The sequence below is a fragment of the Falco rusticolus genome, chromosome Z, assembly GCF_015220075.1.
Source record: "Falco rusticolus isolate bFalRus1 chromosome Z, bFalRus1.pri, whole genome shotgun sequence".
In the NCBI taxonomy this organism is placed as follows: Eukaryota; Metazoa; Chordata; class Aves; order Falconiformes; family Falconidae; genus Falco; species Falco rusticolus.
In genome coordinates this window covers 6873938-6898108 of record NC_051210.1, presented here as the reverse complement: position 1 = coordinate 6898108, position 24171 = coordinate 6873938, and the positions used below count along the sequence as shown (strand labels likewise).

General features: G+C 36.2%; 1 protein-coding gene across 3 annotated transcripts in view; it reads left to right on the top strand.

Moving 5' to 3' along the window:
• The window catches only part of KIAA0825 (KIAA0825 ortholog), a 252837-nt gene that overhangs the window by 185826 nt on the left and 42840 nt on the right, over positions 1-24171 (top strand). The window lies entirely within an intron of this gene.

The window sequence follows — 24171 nt, the reverse complement described above, 5'->3', positions numbered from 1 at the left end:
TGAGATTTCCTGGTACATCACTTCACATTTGTCTTTGCTGAATTTCATCTGCGACCCTAACGCCCCGTACTTCAGAGTCATTTCTTAACATTTGCACCATCAGTTCTTGACTTTACCACTTTTAAGTGTGTTGTATCATCAGCAGACTTTGTCGTCTCACAGTTCACTCACCCTCTCCTCATCATTTATGAATTAGTTCAACGGTGTGGGTCCTTGTGGAGTTTCTCGGGCATGCACCATGCAAACTGACCATCCATCCTTACCTGTCTCCTGTGTTTTATCCCTATTTATCCATGTCATGACTCTTTCTTTTCCAGTGTGACCGCTTAATTTCTTTACAAGGCTTTGGTGAAAGACTGTCAGAAGCTTTTGAAAACCCAAGGAGATTATGTTGGACAGATCTCCTTTACAAACTGGGTTGTCAATGCCTTTGTCACACATTACTTCCCTTTAACAGGGGTGGGCTGACTCTTACCTGGTATAGCAATTTATCTAGCTGTACACAGGCTCTGCTCTTTATCACAGTATCCACTGACTGGCCTGGTGCACTCTTGAAGTTTACCTGTTTGCAGATACTCCCTGGAACACATTTCAAAAATGGGTGGCACATTTACCACATTCCAGTCCTTAATTAAGTGGTTTTAAGTGGTAGGTTGCACACTACAATTAGTGGTTCAGCTATTACATTCCTGAGTTCCTTTGAAATGATAACGTGAATAGTGTTTGGTCCTGGCAATTTGCTAATCTTTTTTTTCCCCCCCCCTCTATTTGTCACGTAATGTTTTCTACTGACATTCAATTTGAGATAGATTTTCTGCTGAGACCTTTATTAAGAAAGCTTAAAGTGTAGGAACCTTCTCAAGGTTTCCACAGTTTATTCAGAAGCAATAAAAAACCCCAGAACAACAGCAAAAAACCTGTGACACTGGCACACTGATGGTCTTCTAGCTGTGTGAACATTCAAGCAGAATTCCTACTGATGTATTTGAAAATTATTTTATTGTAAGATTTTAACGGCTTGTGTGTGTTGTTACTGAAACTCTTTTCTGGACTGTCTCACTGTGGTTTTGTAACTAACCTACCACAGTTCATGATATTATTTTGAAATTTTGCAATGATCTCATCTTGCTTTTCCCTCCTGTCTGACTATTTTAAGTGCTTTGTGCCATCTCTGTTCTCTGAAGTGACCATTCACTTTCTGCCTCCAACAAGATGCCCCATGCCTTTGCACTGCCTACAGGGATTTAAATCTCTCCGCTGCCTCTCTCAGGTATATAGCACTTCCAGTCTTCATACACAGCAGAGTTACAGTGTTGCTGCTGTTGAGCACAGCTTTTTGAGGTGAGGCATGGTTGCGTGGTATTTTGGGGCTTTGCCCAAGAAGGCCTAATTCCCATGCATTGTGGCTGCTGTTACAGAGTCGATTTAATAACATTTCAAATCAAGCCTGTTGTTCTGCTCAAAACCAAGGCTTCTTTTATGGGCCGCTAAACAGACTGCTCCATCAATCAATTGCTGACCATGTCTACAAATTTAGTCATATCACCAGGTCACAATGTGGTATTTTTTCCAACCCACAGCATGAGAGAGTAGCCTGAGTCTCCCATTACTACAGCATCCTCGCTGTCTGCTGTCCCTTGGCGTATCGCAGGCAGTGTCACCAGTGCTGGTCAGGCAGTCAGCAACATCATTCCAATACTAAGTTTTTCCCATTTAGGTCTTGAATTTCAATCATTAGAGGATCTGTCTTTCTTCAGACAGCTGCAGTCAAGACCAAATGTGTTTGGTTTCTCTAAGTAGTCTGAGTCAATATCCCAGCTAACCTGAATTTTCAGCATCCCTCCAAAACTCCCTAACTGCAGTATCCATAAAAGTAGATGTATTCTGAAGCTTTATCCTATCCTCTTCTTGGTTGTAACCACCAGCACCTGAAGCTTGACTTTTGCTGTTCCTGTTTCTATCTTCCTGCTCATTTATAGAGTAACAAACAAGAACATGGCACTTCACAGACAAGAACAGAGAATGCTTCTGAAATACCATCCCCATCTTGGCACTTACAGTCAAATTCAGAAAATGCCCTACAAATAATTAAGTTTTTAAAAGCATTAAAAGTGCTTACATGTGACTTCCTTACTCAGATGGTAAGAATGGGATTAGCCAAGGGGTTAAAACACTACTGATGCTATTAAAATGTTGATATGCGTCTTAATAGCAATGAATTAGGATGAAAGAAGTGTAACTGGATGGAAGGAGGCACCATTTTGTGGACTCAGAGCTAAGGAAGAGTGGAGCAGTAAAAAAGACTTTACCCTGAGGGTTAGGAGAACCAGGAACACAGTAATTTGGAAGGGCCCACTGGAGTGAAAAAGTCGTTGCTGTCTATGCAAGAAAGTGGCACTGTGACCAGTGGGCACATCACTGCATGAGACAGCCCTCCTACAGTGAGATGTGTGCTAAAATTTGTACTTTTTTTCAGTCGTGGAAATGGAAAAGAAAGATTTGGTGATGATACAAGTGCTGTGTATCAGGAACAGGAAACAGTCTGGATGAGAAACAGTGAAACAACAAGAATTATTTAGAGGATGCTGGGGTAATAAAGCTGGCTAGTTATCCAGCTGACAGAATGGTGGTTTTGAAAAGGAGAGAGATTTACTTGTAGGGAATAGAAAGATTTTTTTTTTAACCTGAATTCCAAGATAATAACATGACATTCAGGAGGAGGTATAGCAAAGGGACAATTTCAGAGAAGGCACAAAAGAAAATAGGCAAGGGGGTTTTTTGAGGCAGTGGTCAAAACTGAGTGCTAGGAATGAGAGGGGGAGTAGAGGAATGATGCTCAGAGTGATGAAGTTTTAAATTAGAAACACAACTATGAAAGAAAGAAGAGGAAGGCATGAAGAGACAAGATGTTACAGATACAGGCTAAAGTTAACGGAGAAGAGCATTCATTAGTGGAAAGGCTTGTGACAAGATAGTCATGGCAGCAAAGGTGGAAAGGACGCTGGAGAAGAATAAGCAGATCATGGTGCTAGAGATGGGAGTAGGAGGAATACAGTGGATATATTTAGGAGTGTTATGTACAATTTGTATAGCTTAGGAGATGCAAGAACACATAACAGGAATATTTTAGAAATTTTTTTAACTGTCAGAAGGGAAGAGGTTAGTGATCCACCATGGCAAAGAGCCTAGGTTCAGCAAAGCCAATATGATGTGTGATTTTACCATCTGAAGGACAATCTGATTATAGGGGAAGCATCGTTCTGGGTGTGAAGACAGTGGTTCATTGAAACCCACAGCACAGTAGTCCTGTGTAGAATAGTTAGTTTTTACACTTTGTTTTTTCAATTGCTGTTTTATTTATGCAGTATCTATTGTTTTAAAATTTTACTAATCTATTAGTGTCAGTTATCTTATGGTCTTGAGCTTCATGGTGACTGCTCAGTTATTTTCCTTTTAGAGTTTTAAACTGAAAGCCAGTTGAAGCCATTGTGTGCCTTTTCATTCTTGTATTCAGGATGGTAAATTAATTTGCACTTACAACTGTTACTGTATCACAGGCTTGCAGTTTCGGATGACTTACTTTGCAGTCTGCGTATTTCTTGAAGTCGTCTGCTAATATTGAATAGGTAGCCAGTAATTCTCCAAACAGTTCTTCAGCCTTGTTCATTTGGGGGCAAAGCTAATCTCTCAACTTTCCTCATTGCAAACTCGCAAATATGAAACCTGTTTAAAGAAGTTTTACACTTTGTTTCACCTGAAAGCCAAACTAATTTTGGTGTCTGCTTTTGATGTTTACAACTTTCATAGATATATAGGAGCATCACTCAGTGTGACAAAGCTTCCTTGTCCTGCCTTATATGCTGGTTCATGGTGCTGTGGGAAGTATGCAGATCCACTTCTACATTAAGAATTGGAAACTATGATAATGTGAGGCAAAAAGTTTCCTGCTCTTAGTCCAATTAGAAATTAATAATCTGCATGTATCACACCCCTTTGTCTAAGTGATATAGAGTCTAATACCTCTGACATTTGCAGCAGAAATTACTCTGTGAGGTTCTCTGCTTCACATAATTTGGACTTGCCCCAAGATTATTTAATTATGAAAAAGAAATTTGTGCTGTCATTGAACCAGTGTTGGAGATTTCAAGTGGAACCAACATATGCTAAGCTTACATAAATTATTAAACCAGTTTTAACTTAATTTTTTTCCTTTTCTACATTGTGGATGGCCATGTGTCTAGTCCAGAAGATACAATCAGAGCAACTATTCCTATCCTGGAATAGCTATTGTGTAAATGGAAATAATTCTGCTTTGCTTGTTTTGAAAATAATACAGGTCAAAAGACAAAAGATGGAATTTCAGAGCAACGTCCTGAAAGTATATGATTGCACTGTTAGTCTTGAATTTGCATAAGATGGTCTTCTAAGGATATGCTCTTGTTATAACAGATTTTGTCAGGTGAACACTATGGGAATGTTTTTCTGCTGTATTATTGAAGATTGCACTTTTGGGCTTTAAAGTTGCATACTATCAGAATTGTTTTCAGCAATCTTGAGAACTGCCACTGCAATATATTTTATTTTCTGGTTTTGTTGTTCTTTAGCATAACATTATGTAATTCATAAATTACCCTGAGAAACTGATGGGCTTTTGTTTTCTCTCTAATAAGTATTTTGGTTTGGTGACCTCTGATCATTAGGCAGAATATTTCAGAGGAGAAGAGAATGAAAGTCTGTGAGAAATGCCGTTCTTTGATGCTTTTGATGAAGAGATGCTTCATGGAGTCAGTGTGACACACAGCATGGGTGTAATCCTTGACTACAGGCTGACTTTAAAACATTGTGCACCAGCTGTGGTCAACTCTGCATTTTTTAAGGGCGCTTTGGTGCTGGACTTTTTAACGATGTAAAGACTATTGCAAGACTGCAGACCTTCTAACAGGCTATCCAGTAGCTATAAGGCATGGCTTTATAATTACACAGATGCATTATCATTGCCTGTGCCATAAACTGTACTAATGACTGTGTATAGACTGGGCAAAGACAATAAACAGCACGACAGCAGTATCCTCATTGGAATCCCTGAGAATAGAAGCACGAAACTGCTTCTACTGACTCACACAGTACTACAAGTCTTTTTGAACAACTTGTGTCAGCTACACGTTATCTCACCATCATGAGGAATCAGTGTGTGTATTTCTGGCCATTTGTGAAGTTTTACAAAATCTTCAGTTAGTTTTTTAGGAATGCTAAATGGATATGCATAGGAAGTGTTTGTTTGTGTTAACAAAATGATCATTTGACATTGACATCCTGGCACAAAAAAAGGAAAAGATAGCAAGAGATAACTTTTGGAATTTCTAACATCCCAATAGAATTTCGGCTGTGTAGTTTGTTTTAAACTAAGATGGACTCTGAAAAGGCATAAGGACAATAACAACATTCACAGTTTGAATCAGACCCCACAAAGGACTGAATTTATCTGAAGATAATGTTAATTTATGATTATTTTTTCTTTTGTTTGTGTGATTGCTTTAAAGTCTGCAGATGTGCATGAGTCACATTTTCCTGTTGGTTTAAAATTTTAAATAAAATGAAAATAATTTTTCTTCCCTTTGGTAGAATCTCAGGACTTGACAAATAATTGTTGAAGCAAGTAAGGCGATACCACTCTTCTAGGTGATGGGTAGAGAACAGGTGGTTCCATTTGTCCCCTATTTCCTTTAAGTGATATCTTCTGCAGATGGAAGTGGAAAAAATAGTAGACTTGCTTCTCTTCAGCTCTTCTCTTTTAGAAAGCCATTTTGACTAATTGAACCTTTCGTTCATAATGTAGCATGTAATATGCTACAGGCCTTATTGTGATCATCTGGTTCAATAAATGTGCAGCATCTCCAGGAAGATGGTGGGGGAAGTATGGAGTAATGTGTGTTCATTCATGTTAAGCCACTGACACAGAACCATTTTGTGGTTTTTGTCTCATAGACCCATTGAGTGTCTTCAGCCATGTCTAGTCTACAGACTGCAAGACAGCAAAAATAGTATAGGGATATGATAAATTGGGTACCTTAGGTACCAGAAAATTAAGTAGTCTGAAGCTGCTCACGGGCTGATTTTCCTTGCTGAAGCAGTCAATTAGCCCACCTGAAGCCTATGCTGCTGAGAGTAGAGTGCTTTTGGTATCCAAGTTAGTTAATCTAAAAATAGCTTTGGAAACTCTGTTCTTTGCAAGCTGCCATGTGGGCTTGCATTTACTGTCTGGCGATGGCTGGGGCATGCGTGGAACTGAAATAGTTAAGGATCGGAAGATACTCTGCGTATTGGTAATTTTAGACACAGTTTAAATGGTCAAATGCAGCTGAATATAAACCTAATCTCCCTCTCAAAGATAATAGATATATATTTATTAAACATAATAAATGCTTATTTTGAGGTTTTTATTTATTAACCGTAATATAAATGTCCAATTAACTCTAAATGTACTCCTTAAAACAAACATTTACAGTGACTGCTTTCATGTGCTGCTGTTTTGGTAGATATCTGTATCACATTGCTTTGTGCTGAAGTTAGGAAGTTTTATTTTCATCTGAATTGTCTATGCCTGACTTCTGTTTATTGAAGGGATCAGTGATAGAAAAAAAAAACAAAACAACAAGCAACCCTGCATCTGCCAGCTTAATATACTGATGTATCAATTTTTATTAAAAATTTGATTCATGAAATAAAAGAGGCACCGAATGTATTGTTAGATGTAAAATTACAGCGTAGGCTATAAAAACTAGTTTTTCACAGTGATGGCATAAGACATATTATTTTCCACTGCTGTATGACAACTCCCTAAAATCCATACTGGGTCACTTCCCATAATTTTCTTTGAAATATCTTTTTGAGAGCATCCAGTTATTTGTGAAAATGTGAACCAGTCTATAGATACTTAAATGTGTATACTTTGCTTTGCTATAACTGTGATATAATAAAAGCAAGGACAGTGCCAGTATCCCCTTCTATTTAAGAAGAGTGATTAGAGTAAGCAAGCATGAATTATTGAATTTATGTCACTTTTCTTCACTTTTCACTTCACTTTTGGATGTTTTGTTTCTAGAAGTGAAGGTGTTTTGATGATACAGAGTACACCGTCTTGAATAACTTCTAATCTGAAATGAAGACATGCAAAACTATTTTAGAAAGATTCTGAACCTCTCTAACTCTCTGCAGTTATGAAGACTTTCTGTATTTCTAAGCTGTAACAAGGAGATTTTTGTAAGATGTTCTTTATAGTAGAACTTGTTTTATATAAGAAACATACCTAAAAAGCTAATTTCTTTTCTCCTTTCTGCACTGCAATCCACAAAGTGTGATTAATAATAGATTTAAATTTGCTAAGTGCATTTACTCCTTTGTGCCATCATAAAGAGAATCTATTACTGTAAAATTGAGGCTTAGTTCCAAATTGCGCCATTATGAAGTTTTCTTCCAGCAATGTTTTGTCTCTAATACACTTCCCTCATTGTAATTCTATTGCAAACCTGATGTCTAGCATCAAGTCTCACAATAATTATTTTAAATTGCTACTAGGAACAGTAGTCCTGGTGGGATATATTACTACCATTCTAACAAGATGAATTTCAATGCACTTGTAACCATATTATAGTGTATTATGAAAGAAAGAAAATCTTTGAGTTATAGGTAGGCAAGCAGATTCAGAACACCGAAAAATGATTTTTCTCAACTTCTTAGCACTTCATGTTGCAGTTTTAGATGATCAATTTAAATTAGTATTAATTATATATTAGAATGTATGACAAACTCAGTGTATAGTGGTTTTAAGTAAAACTTAGCAATGACATAAGGTGGAGCTTCAGAAAAGGAATCATTGTTTTGCTGAAATTGCTGATCAAAGCTTGGAACTTTGCTGAACTTCTGCGAAGAAGAAGTAAAAACTAAAAAGCAATGTAAACTAAAGGAGTGCACTGTAAGCTTTGTATCAAAACAACAGAAGCCATGAAGCTCTGTGGCTCTACTTCATAATGAGATCACAGGTTAGCTCCTAAATTCATCCTGTTTAGCCTAGAAACTCTAAGGCAGACCTTCAGCAGTTGTTTTAAAATGAGTACCCAGCTGATGTAATATGTGTATGAATACAGTAAAGCACTGTCTGTAGATTTATTATATTGTGCAGTTCTAGAATTAAGTGCTTATGCTGTAATTAAATGATAATGTGTAATTATTTGCGTACCAATACTTAATGTAATTCTAAAGTTATAAACAGATAAATCTGTAACATCTTCATCTAAAACAAATCCTTACACATCAGCATTCAGAAGATGGATAAAATTTCCAACTTTCCCAATATCATATTTAGAAAATTCAGAACTGAATGATGTTTAAGCAACTTTAAAATAACCTCCTCAGACAAACAAGAGAATAATGCAAACTTTTGCATCACTCTTATAAAAGGTGGCGGGTGTCTGTATATACTTCACATGTGTGAGTTCTAAGTAACACCTTAAAGCAGTGAAGAGAAAGTGGAAGGTGCATGGTAGCCGTCATCACGGGGACATGTGGCACAGTTTCATTTTCTCAACATCCTTTGCAAAGAAGACAAACCGCACACCGCATGTGGTGGGAAATCATCAGCAGCTCATTACTTTTTGTTTTAAACTGGGTGGGTTTCATATTCTGAATGTGGTGTTGATAGATGAATCTGAGGGAGGAACATGTTGCCCGTGTATATTCAGTTGGCCATACTTTCAGTTTGAGGGTGGTCACACTGTGTACAGCACTACCGATTGTGACTTCATCCATTGATACAGCTATGATAGTCACACTGTGCTTGCCTGTTTTGGGGGGAAAAAATGTCCGGGTGATGGAGAAATGATTCGAAAGAGAAAGTGCCTTGAGTCTAATGGTCTTCTTCAACTACTCACATCCCTCTTCCTAAATGTTTTACAATGCCTTCTTCTTCTCCCTCCTATTTCTGAATTCTAGTGTTTTCTGTGAATTTAGGAAAGAGCCTATGTTCTTAAGATCCAAAAGTATATGTTGAAGTTGCTTCTGTAAGGATGTGGTGTGGCAAAAAGCATGTTAGCTTCTGCCAATTCGTTTTCAAACCCCTGTTGATTTAAAATAGCAGTGTAAAGAACTAGAGATGATTTTAGATACTTTTTACAGGATATATTTTCTTATTTCCTGATACTTCCACTGTTAATTCCTCAAATCCTACATTCTTAAGGGTGTTTAAAGTAAAACACTTTTGTGTCTGCACTTTTGTATTTCTGTTTACACACACACACATATATATATACACACATATAAGTACATACATAAATATATATATATATATAAAAGCTCGAAGTTACCATGCCCAGGTTACTTACATACTTTAACAGAGTTATGAAATGAGATTGTAACATAGCTACATCTCTTGTCATCTTCACAAATTAAGTCAAAAAAGGCAAAATGTGTGGAACTCTACAAATTTAAATGGTTATGCCAGTGACCACATTTTCACATTTGACCATCGCCTGCTGACTGATGTGGTACAGTCACTGCAGACTATTTAATTTGATTAAAAGAGAGCTTAGATCCTCAAAGGTGATGCCTTCTCATCTCGTGTGAAGTAAAGTTAAGAAACTAAAGTAAAGGTCTCTGCTGGATCAAGGCTGAAGTACTTGGCACCTTGCAGAGCTGGTGCCAGAAACTGAGAAGCAAGTTGCTGATAACTACATTGCTGCCATTGGTGCTGCTGCATTAAAAATAATTAATTTTGCTTTTGTGCCTTGCCAGCTTGAAATGCTGAAAGTAACTCTGTTTGTTCAGAGGAAGTACAGAATGAGTGCAAATGCGTGCCGTGAGTGCAGGTGTCACACAGCTCCACCAGTACAACGTGGTCTGTTAGAAATCTACAGCTCTTCAATGGATGTAAAAATAGTTCAATATTCATATTCTGCCATATTTATCTGCTTAAACTCTTAGTAGAAGCATTAGAAATGGTTTACAACTTAGTATACGCAGTCCTTCTGAAAGTTCTTCAGTGGTGGTGACTTGCACCAGCTTTGCCACAAGTCAAAGAAGCAACTAGAAAAATGTGGTATTTTCCTCCCCGCTGTCCTGGCAGCCGTAAATCACATTAAGCCAGCTACCATCCATCAAGTGTATCTTTCTGAATGAAAATGCTCACCCCAGTCTGAAAACACCAGGAACTGGAATAGTACGATACTGCCTTTACACAGGTGTTTCAGTGCTCCTTGATGCTAAACCACTACCAACCATTGTCTGAAGCGATTTTCCAAATGTTTTTGCACATTTTTGACAAATTATTAAATTCAGATTATGTTTTGTGTGGTGTCATTTTTTTCTCCCTTAAATTAATCTCAAGGTGTGGAGATTAGTTACAGATGTATGTTTTCAGAGATGGCACAAAACTAAAAAATATTTTTACTTTTGACTGGACTGAATATATGGTGTACCTTAGATTTTGCTGCTAGAGAAAAGTCAAACTATGAATCTCAAATATTTTCTGATAAATCAAACACTACCATTGATTCTAAAAAAGGTGTATTCCACAGCACATTTTTTATCCAGCAGAGGCTGTTGAAGAGATAAACAGAATTTCATCCAAGGCCCTCTGAGTGTTAATAAAGTAAAACCAATGATGCATAGTGCTACTAAAAACACTCTTAAGTGCTAAATAAAAAATTCTGTCAGAGTGAGCCCATAACTTCACCTCTTGGGATTGATCACATCCTTCGGCTTAAAATAGGAAGTGAGCATTAATGAGGAATTGAAATTAGCTTGGAAATTTTTAGTAATTCTTACTTCTTTGAACTTAGGAAAAGAGTAATTCATTTGCTAGTTCAAGAAGTAAGGCAAGAATATGTGCTGTTGAAATATTTTAATAGTACTTAACTTGCCAACACTAGATGGCAAGAGACATATTCTATTTAATTTTAAGAAAGTACTATGTGAATTTACCAATATGTGTATAAACTCCAGATTTCAAGAGCGTTGAATGGATTATTGTCCAGAGCTAGATAAATTTAAATTCCACAGAGCTGAAATGTTGGAAATTAGCTGCATGATGTATGAACCCAAATAATAGTGTTCCTGACGTAGGAAAAAGTGATGGAAATTAAACATCTAGTTATGCACAGTGTGTCTGCACAATGTGCTGCATGCACCGCATGTGTTAGAATTTCTTCTCAGTTCTTTTTTTAATCTTTTATTCATAGCATTGCAGGTGATGAAAAATTTATGCCTTGAGTCTGGCATTGAAATTAAATGCAAAATGAAAACAGAAGCAGTTTATACTGACAGCTTAAATATCTTTATCTAGCATACGGTTGCACTATAAAAATCACTGGGTGACTTTTAAAATCTCCCACGTGCAAAAATGCAAACATTGCACAATAAAGGATAAAGTTAGGACTCTCTGTATATTAACAGAAAAGTTTCCATTCATTATTATTCAGTACTAATTTTTCAGAATTATTACAGAATGTCAGTTGAGTGTGAATACGAATTCCTACACAGTCCAGCTACTGACACTATTGTGTGATGTGGAGAAAACAATTGGCTTTTGCATTGCATTTTATGAAGATGATTTCTATACTTGCCTTATTTTAAATTGAATGAAAGGCATACATCTTGTACTTGCATACTGCTAGAGTAAAAGGTTAATTATTCAGGTGAATCAGTTCCTGAATTGTGACGGTCATAGTGCATGTACTCTGTAATAGGAGCAGGATTACCAAGAAACACACGTGTTATTTTTAAAGTGGCAATCCATATAACACATGCTTAGAAAAGTATAAAACAGTTTTTTCAAGAGCAATTTTTTTCCTGGTAGTTTTAACCATGAATTACTATATTTAAAATGCTGTTTTATTTTGAGTCATTCAACCACGTTCTGAGGTGCATACCTGCAAGGGGGTTTAAGTTGTGTTTTTTCTTGTTGCTTTTACTGTTTATGTAATGCCAGGTCACTAATTATAATTTTTAAATTACAGTTAATATCAAGAAAATAATTGCTATAAACTTTTCCGAGTAGTGCGTGCAGCATTACATTTATGTACTAACACTAAGAAAAATAACAGGTTTTAAATATTTTAATAGCTGAAACGTGAAATGTACGAGTCTATTTGCAGTCACATAGAGTACTAACAGTAAACTACCAATTACATTTTCATATGTAGAAGCCTGTTCTCCAGTGCTTACCAGTTTTACATCCAGTTTCTGATTTGTGGCTTTTTACAATGCCATATATAAACGTTAGTGTGTATAATTATGCAGATAATTTTATACAATATTAATTGTGCTAAGAGTGTACTGAAAGTCTGTTTAATTCAGTAATTCATTTGCATTTTAATGATCCTAACAGCATAAGGTTACAGAGTAAAATTGAAACATCTCCTTGACTGTTACTGCAGTGTGAAAAGAGTTGAAGCTCTTATTTTCTGCTCTTAAATCTATTAAATATATCATTAGCAAAATTCAGATTTAGGAACATTGGAGAGCACACATTCAATGAGTTCCCAGAATCAGCTGCAATACATCTTAAAGCCCATGGTATAACAAAGGATACTTAAAACATTTTGGAATTTGATATCTGTGGCATTTGATGACTGATTTCAGTATGTTCACTACAAGCATTCAGCACTTGAGCAGATAATTCTGGTAGTGATGGTAGACTGAATATATCAAATGCACTTGAAGAAAGACGCCGAGATACCTTTCAGTGGGAGGAAGGAATGTGAGAAACAAATACTTTTTTTCTTATTTTTTAATCAGATCTTTTAAAGACATAAGATACAGTATATGGGGTTTTTTTATGCTACAGAATTGAATGTACTAGCTCTCAGAAATACAGGGGATAACATATTCTGTTGATCTGTATCATTAGATATTAAGTTAGCTATGTAACATTTCTCTCGTTTCCTTTATCATATACAGATTTAATATCAGCATGAATAAATCTAAATTGTTTGCTTCTTTCTTCCTAATTCCTGAAGCAATGTAAAAGCCTGGAGAGGTTTGAAGTGACAGGATTACAAGCAGTCTTTTGCATACATGGCCTTTAGGGATGAGCGGCTACCTTGCATCTAATAAACAAGAAAGTGAATTCGTTGAATAATGAATTAAGTGGCATAAGTTGTGATAACAAGGAGCAAATGTAACTTCAGACGAATGGTATTTGCTTTGTGTGGGGTTATCTGAGAGGGCTGATGCTTCGCCAAGGGATATCGAAAAAAGGCTCATTATATTAAGGTGTTCTTTCATAGAACACAGCCTAAAATGATCTTGCAATTTTTTCATTTGCTGAGCTCCTTTGTGTGCCTCTATCAAACCAACTGTCTCCACCAGGGGGATAACTGGGATTCTTTTAGGCCACTGAGTTTTGTTTATAATGAAAATTCCTAGTGAGTTTTAGAAGGGTCACCCAACAATTAAATAGAGATGTCTAATTGGTTGATCCATATTAGGGTCAGCAGCTGGTTACAGAATAAAAGCTCACGGTGCCCCACTTGCACAGTTCTGAACCAAATTAAATTATTAATCTACTCTTGCTTCAATGTAGCTTCACAGGGATCCCTAACCTGCCATACTGAATAAAGCAGAACTAGTACTTTACATTTTCATTATGATTGCAAATACATTCCAGTTTAGTTCGTGCAGAATATCACATTCGATATCTTGAATTTATTCAGGCAGTTAAGTGTTTATTTTGTTAATTCTAGTTGTTAAGTGGACCTGGGAACTCACAGGCATACAGTTAGTACAAACAGAGTATTGAAACAGTCAGAATATAAGTGTCTGAAAGAACTGGAAGGGAAATGCTTATTTTCTTCAACTGATCTTTTTTAAATTGAGAAGGATTTTATCTGTTGAAATGGGCTATGAGTTAATTCACAATTAAACACAATTATCTTTTTAGTGGCAATGAGGAAGCAGGTCTCTTACCTTTTGTGTAATTATATGTTTATTTCAATTTCGTGTTATTTAATTAGGTAAAGCATTTAGATTATGCGTCAGCGTATAATGTGTGACTGTACACTTTCAGCAAATTATTACTGTATGAAAGCAACTGCCTATTCTCAAATAAAACTTGCAATTTTTTTTTTAAGTTAAACTTCATGATTTCTAAAAAGCAACAGCTGAGATTAATCAGGCTCTGCAGTATTGTTCATTCTAGTCCAGTGAGGAAGATTATAACTTGAATTATACTTTTTGAAATAATGGCAGGAAATATCCAGCTATGTGCTTTTTCATTATTTTTTAATTGAGTTTTTAAAGATGCCTAATGCCAGTATCAAGTTGATAAGTGGTCTTGGCACTAGATACTGTTGCTTTTAAAAATATACGTGTTGATATGTACTGCCTTTAGGAATAAAGAAGAAGGTCTTGTTTTTAATTTCAATAGAATGAGGTTCAGGCTTTCATGTCATATTAAATAGAGCGTGCTCCGTGTTGAGAAGGGAACCTGGGAAAGAGATAATCCAAAGGGATTTTTGTTTAAATTGTACCTTGAAATTTTATCAGCTGTTCTAAGATCCTGCATGGTGGCTTTACATCGATGGTGGGCCTGGCCCAGTTCCAGTGATGCTACCGTGAGGGCAGGATTAGTCCTATGGCATCTGTGTGTGAGTTACATACCACTGCAGTCATCACAAAAGTAATACAATACTGCAGTTTACTCCTGAGCCAGGTATTAACAGCTGGTTTTTATGCTGTGGACCTCCAAATGTAGAAAATCTATTGATTACAAAATGCTTTTGCTGACAATTTCAAATAAAACTTTTATTCAGCTCTTGGATGATAGGTTTTAAACTTACCTGATGTTCATGAGCTTGGCTTTGCTCTTGTTTTGTTTGTGGGGATCTGGTCTTGTTTCCATTTTTTTTTTTTTTTGTGTTGGTTGAGTCCAGAGGAGAATCATGGCCAAGTTAAATGAATAGCAGGTACAGTGTCAGATGAAGTGCAAAGTAAAGGAGGAGAAAAATGTGAAGCATTCATATACTTTCCTCAATTCATTCTGTATTAGCAATATTAATTTAGAAGAAGAATGGAAATTTCTGTTAAAAGTGAGGTTGCTGTCAAAAAGAAATTAGAGTATGTAAGAAGAATAGGCTAGAGAATAATGCAGAAATATCATTAAAGAAGCTCTGTCTCACTTTGAATGTTATTTCCCATGGTGGATACCCTTCTTATGATGGATGTGGAGACTACGGAGAGCTCAGAAAGAGTGGTGCAAGGTTAGAAAGTTTGTATTGTACCTGAAAACAGTATTTTGTCAGATATCTGTGTAACTAATGTATGAAGGTTATACTCAGAGTTTCTGTTCTCACAATTGGAAGAGAACGCAAGGGAAATGGAAACACAGCAAATTCCTAACTGGTATAAAGTAAGTTTTTGTACAGCACAAAACTAGCCTGAAGGTAATCATCACACAGTAGTTTTAGTAAGCAAGTTAAGTCTTGGAAGGAGAGAAAGTTTTTTTTCTTCAGAACCATGTGTTTTAATAGGTAGTGATAAGGAAGGTAGAAGTGGTTAAGTTTGAAAAGCAGCCTTTCACTGCTGTCTAAGTAGTTACGATTGAAAGAAGTATTTTGTGGGAAAGAATGTTAGCACCCTAATTTGGTTTCATGTGCTTCCTTCCAGATTCTCTGTTTTAAAATGTTTCTGAGAAAATTTTTGCAAAAGATACTCATCCTCTAAAGCATGTTCATGCAGTGTAGAGCTTTGCACCATGCCTGTCTTCTGTGGCTGGCTAGCCCACTGCCCTCTCTGTACCCCCTGCTATGTATTTTCTGCTCCTCTCCAAAACTGTGAACCGTTTGCAGTTTGCGCAGAATATTGTATCTATTTCATACATATAATTTTGCTAATTTATATTTCTACTCCCAAAGTAAGAATATTTTTGCATACCATCCATATTCTAAGCCATTCTAGACTACTTTCAGTAGTCACTGACAGTGGCGTTGCCACGGTGGCAGAAATGAGGGTTGCTGTCCTTGCTGAGGTTCTCCCATAGGTTTTTTTACGTCTTGCTAAGTTCCAGTATGATTGTGCTTTTTTGATACTTGTGCTATCTATTTGAAATCTAGCTCGCCTATGACTATGCAATCTATCATCATACCTCTTGACTTCAGCTTAAAACAAGCCTAGCTTTTGGATAAAGAAAAATGGGGTTTAGCTCTTGTCTGCTGGCCTCTCGTTGATAAGGACAAATTTAAGATAAGAAAAAAATTGATCAATGCTAGGTAGGTAGAGCAAATAATCAGCTACCTGTAATATACTTTAAAAGTTTAAATAGTTATAAATGTAATATTACTAAATTCAGTGTGACTGCTTTTTGTCAGCTTATGAGCCCTTGAGAAAAAAGTTCAGTCCACATAGGGTTAAGGATTTTGAGGTTTTGTATATTTGTTTATGTGCCTGCTTTCTAAGAATGACTGCGAGGTGGCAATGGTGGAAAAAATGAAGACATTGTTAGATTTCAGTGATGTATTTGGAACTTTTCTCAGCTTTGAGTATCATACTACATAAAACTTAGCATAACCTGTACAGATCCAAAAGAACCGTAGAAGCCTGTAAAGTCTGTATGGACTGGGTTTTATTTTCACTACAATATGATGCTTCCCAGGGATAAGGGTTTGGATTGGTTTTGAGCAAGAATAAATTGAAGGGTCCTGTCAGAATCAGTTTCCAAACAGGAGGTTTATTAAAATCAGAACTGCTGAGAAATGAAATGTAGGTCCGTTCTCACACATAAAACTATTCTAATGCTTAGTCTTTCTGATCTGTAATAATCTTTATTTAGACATTTTTTATCAACACTGAGAAATAAATTGTTCATTTTCCAAAGCAGAAGTTTTTGAAGCATTTTCAAGCACAGTTCAGTGTAGGGCATCTCAGAGCTGATCTTTGCATGGCTCCTGCTCTATTTTGACTTAAATGGAAATGTTTAATTTGGTTCATTTTAGCAATGTTGCACTTCACTCTCCTGTTCACTAACCCAAAGATTCACGTTCAGCATAAAAATCTTTCCCATAAGAAATAATGAGAGATATGAGGCATTCAATTCACAGTCCATCTAAAGTGTAGGGAGCAGCTCAAATAAGCTTACATTATCGCTGAACTGACATAAGATGAAACAGTTGGGTTTAATCAAAATAATGGACAGAAATGGGATTATTTTTTTTAGCTCTGTTCTTCACTTTAAAAGTAAGAAATTGCAGTGGGGAAAAAAAAAAGTTTCCTGTGAAGGGCATAACTTTTCCTTAAACAACATTTTCCATCAAGATACATTTTCAATAGAAACTGTGAAGTTCCATGTCAGCTCTGCTCATTAATGATGGTTAATGTTATCAGTGTTTTTCATTTTGATCAACGATTGTAATTTTTAACTTGCTGTTCATTTCAATGATATTTTTCTAAGTAGCTCTTTGTGACATTTTGAGAGAAATTTGGAATGTTTCCATGATTATAAGTGTAACAGTGTTATCAAAAGTAGACAGATCTTGTACTACTGAATACCCGTAGGTGTGTTCTGAAAGCAAGTTACTCATAACGATGATGTTATCTCAGACACTTCATTCTCAAAAAGTTAGTGCTAATTAGAAAGGCTGGTATTTGTTTCCCCTCTTGGCCAAGAAAATAGCTCAAAATAAAACATTTAAAGTCAAAAGCATGAGTAGGAGAAAACAGACCTTCCTATTGAGTTTGACGACGATGTGGTTCCAGAGACTTGTGACTCTGACTCAATGCAACCAGCAGTATTAATAGCTATGCGGGATCCTGATGAAAAGAACCCAGAAGTTCCAATTCCCACCAGGAAGTTGTTTTGTCTCCTTTCTTTAAGTAGACTTTCTTCTGGATTGAAAGAGAAACTTTGCTTACCACCATTTCCCTAAAGGATACCTTGACTTGCAGATTAAAGTGCTTCAATCAGTTGATCAGTTTGACTTTTTAAAAGTAATTTTGAGGTCATGTATCTGATTGTTACGGCAATTAGCCAGTGTCTTGTTTTTATCATGTATAACATGCTGAAGGTCTGAGAAGGGGTCATGATTTTCTTTTCATGCAAGCTTTGAGGAGTAAGAGATGAATATTTTTAGGATAAAAACCAGAATAAGCCCTGATCATTGAGGGAGTCCCCATCCTTTTATGGATGATTCAGAAAGGAAATCACCTGTCTGAAGATCTGGCAGAAGTACACTGACTAAATTATTATAAAGCAGCGTTCAACTGTACCACTTTGTGGTAGTTTATTTTCTGTTTTCTTTAACTTGCTGGGGGTTTTTTCCCCCAGAAAATGCATAGAATTAACTTGCAGTAACACATTAGACCACTGTAAAATACGAAGAAAAAAAAATTAAAATGTCTTCTGGCCTTGTGAGTCCACAAATCTTTTCAAACACTAACTAGTTGATACTCACTCTGCTTGGCGTAATGCTTTAAATAAGACAGATTCTACCGTACTGAAACAAGGAGTTCAAGAAACTGAAATAACGGGACCAGGTATTCTGGGCAGCTGAGTAAATCCAAAGTAAATCAAACACTGTCTTAACCTGGTAGGTTTGTAATGAAAACAGTTATAATATCAAGCAATACTATAAAGTCTGTACGCAGTAACATCTTTCACTTTGGGAACTGTCAGCATTTTAGACATTTTTTTTAACATTGACACCCCTACTTCATGCATAATTAATTTAATTCTTTGGAGAGGCTAGCTCTTAACTAAACTTAAAGCTATGGAAAGGTAATACAATTTAATTTTGCCTAGATTTGAAAATGGGATAATAAAAGTACCTGAGAATTCTGAAAATGTTCTTCAGCAGCATCCCAGCCTTTGGGATTACCTCGGCTTTCTGTTTTATCTTCCCGGTTCAGAAAATTCCTCTGAAACCTCATGATAAACAGCACAAATGCTCTTCCGTATTTTTGCATAGTCTTACTCCAAAAGTCAAAATACGATTTTGCAGTATCTAAATAGAAAGCTTGATGATCTCAAATGCTGCTTGATGATATGCATCAGTAGTTCTTTTTAATTTTGTGGCTAGTAAGTAATGTGCTTTAACTTAGACATTTTGGAAATCCGTGGAAGAAACCATCAAGCAAGGTGTGCTATATTGCATGTCCACCTACCATCAACTGCCCTGATACGTATTTAACTCTCCTGTGTTTTTGTGAAGGCACTTGGTCAGATCACAGCGTTCTGCAGCTTTGTTAGGTCTCATCATCCCTATCTTGGATGCAAAGGCCCATTACTGACCACCACACAGGACACTCCTTCCACTGAAGGCACCTCTTGATGCCACCTTTTCTGCTTCCATAGCAGAAGCGCAGCAGTGACAGACTCGCATTCATCCCTCAGTTCCGCTTTTAACTCTTTTTTCTGAATTGCAGAAAAAAAAGATGAACAGGTGTAGCCATTTTGTTGCTTGATATTCACATCTAGACAATGCTTCAAAAGCAGCAATCTTTATCATGATGACGTATTAGAAGAAAAAATTCACCCCCTTAGCCAAGCCAGGTACATACCTTTCTTTGGGGAAGAACAGTGAGATTAGAACTGAAAGACGTTTACCATAGGAAACTATCTTAGGACGTTATAGGAGTGATGGTGACAAGTGCAATTTTACCTTAAAAGAATGTTAAATCTTGGCTGGTGTTTCAATAGATTGATAATATCATTATTATTCTCCTAATTTTCTCATATGACAGACAGGAATGGAACATTTATTTTCTTTTTGCTGGAAATCCATTGGACATTGAGTGAAAAAATTAGGCACCTTTCAAGCATCAAGATAGGTCTGGTAGTCATAATTAATAAACTTATAGGCAAACAAATAAATACGCTGGATCTTAAAACAGAAAAGCACATATTAAAATGAAAATTATTCTCTGACATATCCAAAATGGAGAAGCAGTGTTTCTGCTGCAATTTTCTTCCCATTGTAATGATTGATTTCTGTCACTATTTTTTAAAACCTTTGACATGAAGCAACCAATTTCTTCTGTTTAAATTATTTTGTATCTTTTATAATAATAATAGTTGCTCTCACCAATCATGGGGAAAAAATTATTCCTTAATTTGCTAGAGAACAGAATGGTTTTGTCAAGAATTAAGTAATGGGTAGGTTTATATTGTTTCCTGGTTGGAACTGGTAAGGTCTTTCTGAAAGATGTCTGAGATCTCTTCACACTGTTTCACTTAGAGCTGATCAAGAGAGTTAAATCAGACACGGACCTGACACTAATTTCACAAAAAAATTCACAGATCACAATGAGCGTATCTCAGAAAGAAGAACAAGAAATATTAGAATATATATATTCTTTATCAATTCTGACAGTGCAGTCTTAGAGTTATTAAAAGTCAAAGAACTGAGCAGATGTCTAGCAATGCTGAATTATACAGTCTGAATAACTTTTTATAACTAGCAGATCCAGTGCAATCTTTTCTTGACTGTTAAATGTCTGTCAGTAAATCCTGATGCTTAATATGAAGTGGTTAACCGAGCCAGCTGTGTACTGTTCATGCTTAATAGAAACGAAAAAATTGAAAATTAACGTATAGCAGGTAAATTTCGCTCCTTTACTGAAACTGTGTGACGTATAGTGGGTTTCATTGTATTTTTAGTGAATATTCAAAGAGATCAGCAGTGGATCAGGCATGTTGGAGAAATGATTGTAAAACACCCTTACTAATTTCTGGCTCTTTTTTGAAAATGGAGACTTAGCAATAGAAGGAACAGAAATTATTTCATTAACCTTATAGTACTCCTGCCCATATTTTGACTTTTTGGGAATTCCGATAATTGACATAGGAATGCGTGGATATAACCTTTTTGGTCTATCAGACGGTTTAACAGACAGTGCAAGTTTTGTCCAAGAGTCTGTGAATACTCTAATTTCTTGATATTATTTCGTACATACCTGAAAATACTGGCAACTTTTACCCTGCATCTTAAAGTCCAGAATGTGATACTTAAAGATACATGTCTATGTAGGAATTTAAATGGGGTAGCAGATAGGTTTCCAAAATAAGTGCAAAATACATAAAATATAAAAGCTTTTACTGCAGAATATAATGGAAGAGTTTGGCTACAGCAAGCTCTTGATGTCTGCTGCCATGGGTGCAAGGCTCCAGGCATGAGTGATGATTACCTGAAATAGTTTAGAAGAGTCATTTCTGATACTACTACCGGGGGGGGGTGGGGGGGGGTGGGGGTGGCGGGGTGGGAGGCAATCAAACCAGAAACTTCTGATAGGAATCCAGGACGTGAGTCAATGGGTGCCAAACTTCTGTCCCAAATTGGGTGCCATTTTACTAATATTTGATCTTAAAAGCATAAATTAAATCCTGTGCATCTGTATGCTTTTTGCAGAGTAATAGGTGGACCTAGAGTTTCCCAAGCAAGATTTCAGAGTTTAAAGCTCAGTAGAAAAATGAAAGATTAGACTTAACAGAAGTTGGGTATATTCCACAAACCCACTGTTCAAAGATTTACTTCATCTCTTATCAACTGGTGTGTGCAATGGATCAAACTAACACAAGCAGCCACACTAAGAAGTTCACGTATTCAAGTAATTGTCTTTTAATCTATAAAATAAACCAATATTTTGTGTATATTCATATTTAAGTATCAACTTGCAGACAAAGCACTGGGCCATAAAGGCACATGAGCAGCAAGTACAAAATTGCTGTGACTATCACCGTTGATAATGCATTAGTAGGCAAAGTAGGCAGATTAATTTACTCATGGTAAGCTAAGTGCATTCTTGGCTCGTAAAGGGAAATCATTTGCTCACTTAAGCCAGATATCTGACTTTTGACGGTAAATGTCACTGCCTGGATTTCCCTTTGACAGTTTGGCAACCCTGCACCCCTGTTATAGTATCCACTTATTTGTCTTGTTTTCAGCCAGATTAATCCATTCTGTTTTGACAAGAAGACTGATGGGTAATTGATAACTGTGATAGACACAAACAGAAGAGTTGGATGCTGAATAATTCAGCACTTTTCAGTATCAATAAGAGAACAGGTTGAAGAATTTGTGTCTCTATTTACACTTAAACTAAACTAAGTCAGCCCAGACATTTATGCTGCCAGTCTATCAGAAAACCAAACAGTGTACATTCGGTTTCCACCCGACAAAATGTTTTATAAGCTTGTAACAATATGTGTGAAGCTGCCAGAATAATAAATAGGTACAGCAGCCCATGCATGCTAATGTTATGTTGTAAGCAGTTTTGTTGACAAGTGCTAATACTTCTTTCATACTATCATCAAAAGCAGCTAATACAACAGCCATTATTTGCTGGCTTTCCAAGCAAGACATGATGGATTGTGACCTTAATATGGGTTAGCCGAGTTTTGAAAGTTAAACAACTTGCAATAAATCATAGAATTATTACAATGCAGTTTAATTGGTTAAGGACTGTTTATTTCCTAAACAGGGTGAAAAATTTCTGTTTCGGCACTTTTAATTTGCAAAGTGCATTTTCATTATGAATGGCAGTTTAATATTCTGCTCTTTTGTCATGCAAAATATGCAACACACAGGCAATCTATTAATTGGACAAAAATGCATTGCAAGCGTAAATTATCCTTAATATCATCACTTGTGAGCTTTTACATCTATGAAATGCATTAAATGGAACATAGTTAAAGGTTTTACAACTTGCAGGTTAGTTCTGTAATCTAAATCAAGCATCAAGATTATTTTAATGACCTTTATTTTTAACAAAGTATAGTATTTCAGTAGTAGTAAATATAAAGAACAATTTAAGTGATACTATTCTTAAGAAATAGGTACACAAATTCTATGGATGAAAAAGTCATAGAAATTGTAACAGTTGTCTGTATTACTATATTTCTTTTGTAAAAATGGGGGTAGGGGTGGGGTTCTACCTCCTTTGTTTTCTCTCTCTAAACCAAAATGCCAAATATGGTGAGGTTAATTTATACAGAGTGATTCAGTAAAGAAACAGAAATTGCAGTAGCTTTCTAAAATTTTGCAGCATTTGGAACTGTATTTGATACATGAATAGTCATTTTGGCCATAATGGTTAAAAAGCAAATTAAAATAGCATATCTTACAAGCTTGAGAGCCTTATTCTAGTGTTGCTGGAAGAGCTAGAATGGTGTTTTAAAAGTAATTCATAATACAGCTTGTTGATTCTTTAATTATATTTAAATATAAAATTAAAATTGCAGCAGATAGCAAAGAGGCACCTCATTGGTACACATTGTTTTTGAGAGAAACTAGAGGGACACATAGACCGGCTGTCCATTTTAGCAGAGAGGTTAAAAAGGTGCATATGAATTCTGCAAAACAGGGAGAATCTCTAGAATCACCTATTGTCTGAAATAATCAATTTCCAGTAGGCAATAATTGTAAATGGTTCATGACATGAAAAAGCAAGAACATTTTGGATACTGCACTCTGCTGAATACAGCTTTCTTCAATAATTCATTACTAGCCTAAAGTTCAAACTGGAGAGTACATTATTTATTCCTTATTTCCATGTCTTACAAACCACTAACAATTTTTAGTTGTGCAGTAACTTTCTTCTAAAAGGAGCAAGCCAAATTATCTCAGAATGTAGTCTTAACCTTTGATAAATGATGGCAACTCCCTTATCTCCCACACCCACCACTTGGAATCAGTATCTGGATTACGTGGGCTAATTAGCATAGAAGAAATGTAAAGATCATTGTAAGTACTTGAGAATGAATGTTGCTAACATGGAAAGATGTGCCTTCTGTTTGGCACAGTACTTAGTAAGGCAAGAATGAGTTAAATAACAGACTTGTGGAAAAATAAGTAATATCATGTACCAAACTATGTATATATATGTACGTGTGTGTCTGTGTGTGTGTGTGTAGCCTAAACCACCAATAATACGTGAAGTACTTGAAGTACTTGTAGAGTGACTAGGATATTTCAGGTTGGAAGGAAGGGACCTCTGGAGGTCAACTACAAGGTCCAGCTAGGTTGTTCAGGGCTTTATCTAGTCTGGTCTTGAAAACCCCTACAGATGGAGACTGCACAGCCTCTCTCCTTCTAAGGACCACAGTATAGCATTACCAGTTGCTGTGAGAACTGAGTGGCATCTTGGTTTTGACTCAAACTTTTGTTTGATCCAGACTTGTTATATACCATC